This window comes from Sphaerodactylus townsendi, linkage group LG09 (genome assembly GCF_021028975.2).
Source record: "Sphaerodactylus townsendi isolate TG3544 linkage group LG09, MPM_Stown_v2.3, whole genome shotgun sequence".
Classification (NCBI taxonomy): domain Eukaryota; kingdom Metazoa; phylum Chordata; class Lepidosauria; order Squamata; family Sphaerodactylidae; genus Sphaerodactylus; species Sphaerodactylus townsendi.
This window is the reverse complement of record NC_059433.1, coordinates 48,141,798-48,151,812: the sequence shown is the minus strand read 5'-3', so window position 1 is coordinate 48,151,812 and position 10,015 is coordinate 48,141,798. Positions and strand designations below refer to the sequence as shown.

The 10,015-nt window shown below is 43.9% G+C and overlaps 1 protein-coding gene across 1 annotated transcript in view; it reads left to right on the top strand.

The window, feature by feature from the left end:
• The first annotated feature begins 1,613 nt into the window (after positions 1-1,613).
• CHST9 (carbohydrate sulfotransferase 9) overlaps positions 1,614-10,015 on the top strand; it is a 90,079-nt gene continuing 81,677 nt past the window's right edge. The window contains exon 1 of the mRNA XM_048507272.1: positions 1,614-1,783. The gene's annotated coding sequence lies outside the window, so the exon portion shown is untranslated. The remainder of the gene's footprint in view (positions 1,784-10,015) is intronic.

Below are 10,015 nucleotides of genomic sequence, written 5' to 3'. Positions count from 1 at the left end.
CTTGCTAAACACAATGCTCCTTGCTTTGGAGTAAACAAGCACAGGCTTTCTCTTTCTAACTCAAATAACTCTAACCTGATATCAGCTCCTCCCCCAGTTCTAATCTGTAGTTTAATTATCTCACAGTCACTATGATGTCAGATATTTATACAGCTCCTGCTTCAGTTTGAACCTCCCTCAAATCGTGTTGCTCCTAGTACAAGCCACAAGGTCTTGAGAGGCTCAGGCCTCGAGCTGCAAGGAAGAAAAGTCTGATGTGAAGACACAGCTTAGTGGGGTAGAAGATAATACCTGTCTACCTGTGTGTTAGAAGATGATACCTGGCTGGGGATGCACCAGGCAAGCAGAGGAGATGGTTCTCCTCCACAGGTAGTCCCCTTGACTCCTCTTCCTGATATTTAATTTCTTCTCTTTGAGATTGTAAGAAAAAGATATTAAAGCTGTTCTAAAAGTAAGGTGGTATCTGTTGTGCTTAAATAAGCAATACAGCACCACATTGGCAGTTGTACCAGAGAACATACAAAACCAAAAATACATTATGAGCTCTGCTACATTAAATATTGTCTTTATTTAAGCAGTGGTGTAGCGGTTAAGAGCAGGTGTACTCTAATCTGGAGGAACTAGGTTTGATTCCCCACTCTGCTGCCTGAGCTGTGGAGGCTTATCTGGGGAATTCAGATTAGCCTGTACATTCCAAACACAACAGCTGGGTGACCTTGGGCTAGTCACAGTTCTTCGGAGCTCTCTCAGCCCCATCTCCCTCACAGGGTGTTTATTGTGAGGAGGGAAGGGAAGGGAGTTTGTAAGCCCCTTTGTGTCTCCATAAAGGAGAAAATGAGGGATATAAATCCCTCTTCATCCTCCTGCAAAGAAAAACACTTTTTTTGTTCGGAATCTTGTATTTGTCAGAAAGGTTTAGTTGTCACTCCAAATACTTGAATACACTGATACCATCAAATATTGGTCTCAGGAGAGAGCGAGAGCATGCAGGACAGAACTTCATTTCTCCTGGGAAAGGCTCCTTTAGAGATTGTAACAGGTGTTCTGGGTACTCTTACATCTCAGCCCAGTTGCAGGCCAGGAGAGGCCCTTTACATATGCTAAAACAAAGGCACAGAGTTTTGTAACTTGTTGAACTCCATCTTAAATATGCCCCTGATGTCAATATTTTTTTAAGTCAGCCCTTATAGATTTCCCCCCGTTTTTAAGTGCATTGCAAAACTGCTATGAAAGAAGGGGGGCGGGGGACTCCAGAGAGTTTAATGTTCTACTTCTTCCCTACTGGAATCACCTGCATGTGCGTGTCATACCTTCAGCACCTTTAACAGGTACGGCGACAAACAGAAACGCTCTTAAAGATACTTCTTCTGAAAGCGCGTGTAGAGCCAGGGGGCACCTGGGGTACTTCTGTAAAGTCTGTTTATCATTTGGCTCGTAAAGAAGGGGGGGGGGGCAGTAAATCCCACTGCTCCCAAGGCGGGGTCTTTTGGCTCCACTGTACAAAAAGCAGGAAACGAGGACGCTGTTTGGAAGAAGTTCCCTTCTGTTGGGGTGAAAGGAGAGACGTCCCGGGTCTCTATATCTGCTCATGCAGAGTGTGAAGGGCGGCTGCCCGGGCTGCAAGACTCCGAAGCAGGACAGATCTGCCGAGCGCGCCCGGAGGAGCCACCGCCCCGTCAGGGGTAGGCTGGGAAGTTTGCAGGGCGGGGCTGCGCGTCAAGCTCCTGCGGTAGCAGAGCCGGGGAAATCCCATTCCCCAGCAAGGCTCGGGCTGGTTCACAAGGTAAGCGGCCCTCGGGGATAGAGGCGCGCAGCTGCTGCCGGTGCCGGGAAAGGCTCGCCGGGCAAAAACGCAGCAGGATTTCCGGGGCTTGGAGAGTCCGTGGCGAGGTCTCGCTCCCTCCCTCGCTCCACGCGGCGGAGTTTACTGTGAAGTAAACTCCGCAGCTCCGCTTGAGGTCGGCTATAGTTTGCAAAGAGGGGAAAGAGCAAAGTTCCCAGAGGACCTTCCGTGCGAGGGGCAAGGGAGGGAGGGAGTGACGCTGGGGGAGCTGAGAGGCGCCATTCGGCCGCTCACACCACAGAAGGGGTCGGGGAGACTTCCCCGTCCCTTTTCCAGCATGTTGGAACCCGTTCGCCTCCGTCGCTCTCTTTTTGCGCCGCGCATGAGACGGTGCCTGGGGCGCTGGCTTGCGTTTTTTGCCCCCGAAGGGACACACGCAGCCCCTTCGATGCAGACCTGTTGAGTCTGCTTTTCGTGCATCTGTGAAAATGGGAAGGAGGAGAGGCCATCCCTTCAGTATGCAAAGCCTGAGTTTTTGAGACGCGGCAAATTCCGGTGCGCTCAGCAGGTTGGCAAATGAATGGCCGAAGGCAAACCATGTCTTGGAGAAACAGTAACAGGAAGAATTTCTCGGAGACTCCGTCTGGTGCCTTTGTATGAGGGCAGGCAGTTTAGGCAAACTAATATTCTCTCGAAGTGCTTTCCTCGCCCCCTGGGAGTGTGTCAGTAAGAAAACGGAGCCACAGAGGTGGGTGGGGAGCTTCTTAAAACGGGACGAATCCTTGCTTTGCCGTGAAGCTTATTGTGTGACTGGACCAGTAGCTTACCCACAGAGAAGAACCACATGTGCGATCCTGAGCGCCTTAGATGAAAAGTCGGATTAAAAAAATAAAAACCCTGATGGATACTTAGTTCCTTTGCAGAATTGGTTAGATTATTTACTGAAATACGACATGTGAAGTTTTTGGATCCCTTAAAATATGCTGTGTAATTACTAGATGAAAAATATGAATTCCAAAGGATCTAAACTGATAACTTTTTGGCTGCTTTATTGTTCCACTTGGGAGAGCCCCACCTTGGGGATTTCATCAGGAATCCATATTATTTGTATATTATACTTTAAAATAACAAATCAAGATAGAACATTATGTTAATCGTCTATAGATTTTAGTTTTTTATGTGTAACAAACTTTCAAAGTTTAAAGGGACCACAGATCTTGTCTGTGGTTAGGGTTGACCTGACTTGTGAGTTTAGTTTTGGGTGCAAGATCAATGAAAGTTAGTGGAAGCTTAGCACATGGCTCCTGAGAAATGCAAATTGTGGGATGTTTGTGCGTAGCATCAATTATAATGTTTCAGAATAATAGAGTCACTAAAGCATTGTGAAAAGCTGTAAAGGAGCAAGTTTGCTTTTTCAGGTCTTCAGTGTGAATTTTTTACAAAAAATTAAGTAATTTTTCTAGAACAATGTTCTTCTAGAACATTGCAAAAGGAATGACAAGTGAGGACATGTAAGCCATGCTGCATGTTTAACTGGACTTCATTTCTTTTTTACACACAACTTACAACTGCACATGGGCCCTCTTTTCCAGTTATCATTCTCTTCCCATCCCTTGCAGGAAACTTTTAAGGTAATATTTGAGCTACCTGATTATAAACATACTTACCAAGAAGTAAATCCTACTGAGCTTAATGGAATTTATTTTCCTATAAAATGCTTAAATGCAGACAGGTTCTGGTTGTGGTGGGTTTTCCGGGCTGTGCGGCCGTGGTCTGGTGGATCTTGTTCCTAACATTTTGCCTGCATCTGTGGCTGGCATCTTCAGAAGTGTATCACAGAGGGAAGTGTGTTACACACTGTGTCACGATGTGATACACCTCTGAAGATGCCAGCCACAGATGCAGGCGAAACGTTAGGAACAAGATCCACCAGACCACGGCTACACAGCCCGGAAAACCCACCACAACCAATTGAATCCATCCGTGAACGCCTCGACAATACAGCAGGCAGATTCGTTTGTGAAGCTATAATCATATTCATATAACTATGAATAAATCTCATTGAACTCAGAAGAAACAATAGTCCTGGGCTGAAAGAGGAGGGTTACAGCTTGCCTTGGCACATATAGTAGGGCAGGGGTCCCCAATATAGCAGCGATGGGTGCCATAACACCTGCTGATACCTTTCCTGACTCTTCCCGAGTGTTTTTAGAAAGTAGGTGTGGCCAAGTAGCGCTTTTGTCCAGCAGGGCATCTGACTGGCCATTGAAGATCTGATTAGCTCTCTCTGCTAATTAGCTCTCTCTGCATACAGACGCACACACAAAGAATATTTTAAAAGATAACTCAAAAGTCATGGGGTGGACAGATATACACAGGACATTTATGCATGCAGTACTTACCCTGAAACTGTTTGTTTCACAGTGTGATTTTCCCTCATTTTTTTTTGTTTTTGGAGGGATTTTTCCCCTGTGAAGTGTCTGTAGCTGAGCCGGTCCACCACTTTGCCCTCCTGCCGCTTCCTTGTTTTTTCTGTGCCACCTCCTTTTGGGGAGGTTGCTTGTCACCTTTTCTCTCTGTATGTGCCATCTTTGGTCTAGTGCAGTGGTTCTCAATCTTCCTAACGTGTGACCCCCAACCCTAACATTTATCCATTTTACAGATGGAGAACACTGATGCAGAGAGTCTTAGGCGACCCCTGTGAAAGGATCGTTCAACCCCCAAAGGGGTCCCGACCCCCAGGTTGAGAACCACTGGTCTAGTGTTACTTTGCTAGACCATTAACAATTCCTTCTTAATTTCAAGGGTTTAAAATAAAAGATCATTTTGAAATGATGGTCCCAAATCAGTTGATGTACATTGATTGACATTGATGTACAAAACCCTAAATGGCTTGGGCCCTGCCTACCAGAATGAGCACCTGTGTCCATGTGTACCTGCACTGAGATCACAGGTGAACACAGTGACGAAGGGAGGGGGAACTGCACCCAGGGCATGAGCTGCCCACGTGCCAGCCCCCGCTCCGCCATGCCATGCCCCCACCCCGACACATGACGGCAATGGCAGCGCCTGGGACAAGCCACCCTGGATGTCCCCATTGCCGCTATGCATCTGGGCAGAGATATTTCTGATGGTACTCAGGCTCAGGAGGTGGGGACATACAGGAGGACTTATTCTGTGATTGTCTCCAGCTCCGAAATAGTCTCCCCTTGGAGATTTGCCATGTGCCCTTACGAGTTTAGGCACATGGTGAAGACTTCCTCTTCACCCAGTCTTAGCCTTCTTGGAAACCTCTTCAACAGCTGCTGGTCTGGAGTTGGTGTGGAGTTATTTTAATGTGATTGTTATTGCTGATTTAATTGTTATGTTTTATTCATGTTATGTTTATTGTGTTTTGTATTGTAAGCTGCTAAGATTGTTTTGTTTTGTAACCCACTGTTATGACAATGGGGTATGAATATAAATACATACGCATACAAGCCAACAAAGGAGAAAGACATGAGCTTAGAGAAGGCAAAGGGTCACAGAAAGAGGAAAGACATAGAGCAATGGAAGCACACAGAGAAGGGGCCCTTGCTGACTCTGCTCCATCTCTATTCCTGCCAAACCAGCTTGCAGCTAGGTGCTGCTGTGTAGGAACTTCCAGACTCTAATTTAGCTTTAGGCAGAGCAGAGAAATTAAGACGAAGTCATGTTGCTGGCATTGCCCTTGTATTCAGCCTAGCCAAGAATGAAAGAAGGGGAGGGGCGACTCACTCTACTCGGAAGGAAGTGATTAGATGCTGGGGAGGGAGCAGCTCAGCCAGAGCTGCAATCTTGTGTTGAATGCAAGGAGGCTGGAAGGTGTGTTGGAAACAAGAAGTTCTCAGCTTGTAGGAACACAGAGAAGAATTGTAATTGCCACTTCTCCTGTGTATATCACAGGCATGTGTACAGCAGCCAAAGTCATGCCTCACAGATTAAACTGTGCAGAGTATGTATCCAGAATTTATGTACAAGCGAGATCACTGGTGGGCATTCAGTTGAGCAGATGTAGATGACTTCTTTGGAAACTGGTCTTTACTGAAGCTGCACCAATTACAATATTAATCCTAAAAACATGTATTTAGGAACAGTCCCATCTCATCTGTGTGACTTGCATTTGAGCAAGCATGTTCATGACTAAGCAGCACATCAAGTGTTTGCATGGAAGCATGCACTTAAAATTATTTAAAGCAAGTATTTATAAAACTGCTAATAGATGATACCCATTTAGAAGAAACTCAGAACAGGGCAGGGAGGTCCACTTTTTGTACATGAATGAGATTTCAATAAAAGATGTTTAAAGTTGGAGAATAGTTCTAGGAAAGGCAGTCAGCTTCCCTGTTTCATCTGTCCTATAATAAATGGAGGGAAGACCTGACACAAATTGCCTCATACATGCATCTAAAGAAGACATGTTCCGCTAGTGATTGCAGTTGCAGAAATGAGCCTTTGGTCATTTTGATATGTCTCAAAACATCAAGTTAAGCATCTAAAAATAGAAGTAGTTCTGGATCAGATCAGTAATCCATCTAGATCAGCAACCCATTTCATCCAGTGGCCATCCAGTTATCCTGAACGACCAGCAAACAGGGCACAGTGGCCCATTCCTTCATCTGATGCTTCATCTTAGCACTGATATTGTCTGCGAAAATGGAGGATAACTGTGACTAGAAAGCAAGGATGTATCTGCAGTAAATAGCTTCCAAGGCAAGCAGTGAAATTGTATCTCCCCCCCCCCCAAATCTGTGCAGGGCAGCTGGTGGCTCTCTGCTTCCCATGCGAGGACAATGGAGGAATGCGAGAGCCAGAAAGAACTCCTGAAAACTCTATCTGAAAAGACCTCTCATGGTACTCTTCACTTTCTGGCCTGACAGGCCACCACCAGGCAGGCCATCACGCCCCTTGTCCTCACTCCCTGCTGCGGGTTTGGTGGCTCCTCACAGATGGTGAGGGGAAAGCAGGAAGACCTGAGGAGAACCACCCCACTGGCCTCGCTCTCTCAGGCAGGAGGGGATGGTAGAGCGCGGCCAAGGTGGCATCATCCTAAGGTAGCCAGAAGTGGAGGCTCAGGCTGGTAAGTGGGGGCATAGGAAAAGGAGGAGGCAACACAGGGGGAGGGGTGTGGCCAAATGACCCCCACACATGACAGAGGAAAGTGACTTTTCATCTTTTATGTGCTTGTTTTCCCAACCTCAAATATTTGAAAATCATGACATTCTACGTCAGCGGTTCTCAACCTATGGGTCGGGACCCCTTTGGGGGTCGAATGATCCTTTCACAGGGGTCACCTAAGACTCTCTGCATCAGTGTTCTGCATCTGTAAAATGGATAAATGTTAGGGTTGGGGGTCACCACAACATGAGGAACTGTATTAAAGGGTCGCGGCATTAGGAAGGTTGAGAACCACTGTTCTAAGTATCTTGAAGGATTTAAGCCTTTCAGTGTAATTTTTTTTTTTCCCCAGAAGACTTTTGAATTGAGTTTTTTTTTCTAGGGTGTTGTGTTGTGGTGTTTCTAAACACATATTATATTTACATCTGTTTAATGGTCTTGAATACAGGCCGCGAAACAGAAAGGCAATATATACATTATTTAATTTAATCTCAGGTTCCCACATATGTAATGGGAATAATGATATCTTGCTTCACTGGGTTGTTAAGGCAATTCACACAGCCTGTTGTGAGTGTTGGCATGTGAGTTGAGTTTAATCAGTCTGTGCATATGGCAGTACCAAAGCGTCCATCTGGTTGTTGGTCTGTCCTTTAGAAACTATGTGATGCAGGATATAAATGTTTAGGAATAGTAACACGTGACTTTTATGTGCTAGTTTTCCCAATCTCAAATATTTGAAAATCATGACATTCTAAGTATCTTAAAGGATTTATGACAGTGACTTTTTAGTAAGACTCCAAATTATTGTTGTACCTCCTTCATAGTAGCATAGTTCTTTGTAATGGAACTCTAGAGTTCATGTGGGGTGGATCCCTAGGTGTCAAGATTAAGGACTACAAGGCTTTGTGAATTTGTATATGAAAAAGAGAAGCCAAGATGCCTTTTTCTCCCCAGGATGTTAATGGTATAAACTTAAGAGAATTCTTGCAGAGTATTCTAATGGAAAAGTTACCTCATGCTGTGCTTGACACAGAAAGAAATGATCTATTTTGGTGTCATAGTGGTGGCTTTAATGAAAGTTTATGTGCACTGGCTGTAGATCACAAATCATTTCATTAACTGCATTAATTAATCAGGCTGACACTTTTGAAACCTATGCAGAATAATAACTCTGAAGCTGCATTCAGTGTGCAAATAGTCTGAGCCTGAAGTGTGTGACTCTTAATTAAAACGATGCCTGAACATAATAAAATTAAAATATTTCATGTTTTAATTAGGGTTGTTGCCAAAAATATTTTTAAAATGAAATATGTGGATAAAATTTCTTAGTGTTTTGAAATGACAACTGTACTTGGTAAAATTTCAGTATAGTTTTCATGTGAACTGTTGCATGCATACTTATATAAGAGATGGTTTATTCTTGACTGCCTTTCAGACTCTCAGTCTCTTTCAGATTTCTTGGTCGAAGTCTAGTCTCTCTTTTAGTTGATAATGAAGCCAATGAATTGAAAATCTTCAACAATTTCAGTTTTCTCGTTGTCAAGCATAAAGTTGAGTAGTTCCCCAGCAGTCATTATACCTTTGTCATCCTGTTGGTTAGCTATAGTTCTGCTTGGCACTTTCTGCTTTAATAGTCACCTATAGTAATTTCAAATCTTCATTAATTTCTGCCAATAATGTGGTATCATCAGCATATTTCAAATGGTTAATGTTGTCTCCCTAGTGTTTTCTCCACCTTCTTTAATGCAGGTTACCTTATGATGTGGTTTGCGTGTAGATTGAAGAAACAGGGAGATACAATACATCCTTATTGAACACCTTTGCCAATTGAAAACCATTCAGTTTCTCCATATTCTGCCCTAACACTGACTTCTTGTCCAGATTACAAGCAGCAAAACAATCAAACAATCAAATTCTGTGGGACACCTATTTTCTTTGAAACAAGCCAAAGCTTTTCGAGATCCACCCAGTCAAAAGCTTTGCTATGATCTATGAAACACGAACTGATTTTCTTCTGGGATTCTCATGTATGCTGCTGTAACCATTATAAATTTGAAAAAAAGATTTGTAGTGCCCTTCCTTTTATTAATCCAGCTTGAGCATCTGGCATATTTTTGGTTCTGCTAGCCTAAACATTGTGCCCCCTGCAGGCAGTGTCCAGTGCCAAGCCCCCAAACTGAAAAAAAAACCCCACTAAAAATACAAAAAACACAAACATACATGGGCGGGGGGGGGGGGGGCGCTCAGATTTTGGCCCAGGCTCCATTTTCCCTAGCTATGCCTCTGGGGCAGGTAGAAAAACTATTTCCAGCCCAGTTATTGGAGTGAGTTTCACAAATCCCTAGATTAATTCAGCTGTGTTGGTGTGTTTTCATAATGATGCAGAAGAAAATTAATCCATTTGTTTTGTATTTCTTATAAGACATTTCAAATGCTGAAAAAGACAAAATATCTGTTTTCCAGTCCAAGCATTACCACTGTTTCTTAGTTAATGCATTGTCAATGGCTCATTCCGCACACGCAAAATAATGCACTTTCAAGCTGCTTTCACAACTGTTTTTGCCATTCCGCACAGCTTCAAAGAGCCCTGAAAGCAGCTTGAAAGTGCATTATTCTGCGTGTGCGGAATGAGCCAATGTTACACTTTGGAGCTGATATCATGTGTGCCTTCTGAGCTTGGAGCATGAAAAGGCCTTTAAGTCAATAGGATTGAGGCAGACCTCTGACTTGGGCATGTGTCCATTTTAGGTCGCAAAGCTAAAGTTGAGGTACAAACCGAGATGTTAGCAAAAGGATATTTATTCTGAAGAAAATGACTAAATCAGACCAAATTATATGCAGCTAATGTTTCTATAGGAACCAGAATGTAAAATTGCAGGTTTTGCAAAGCAAGAGCATGTAGCTTAACTTGGAAATCATTGTGGGCTAAGTGACCCAATGTAGTTAATATGCCAGTTTTTCTTTGAAGAGAGACCCTAGAAGTGCTATGAACCAGCCTACTAAAGTGGTGGAATACTTAATTTCATTAATAGGAATATAATACCAGCTGTGTCTCTGAAGTCCACAATGCAGCCAATACATTCAATGGTAAGCAAA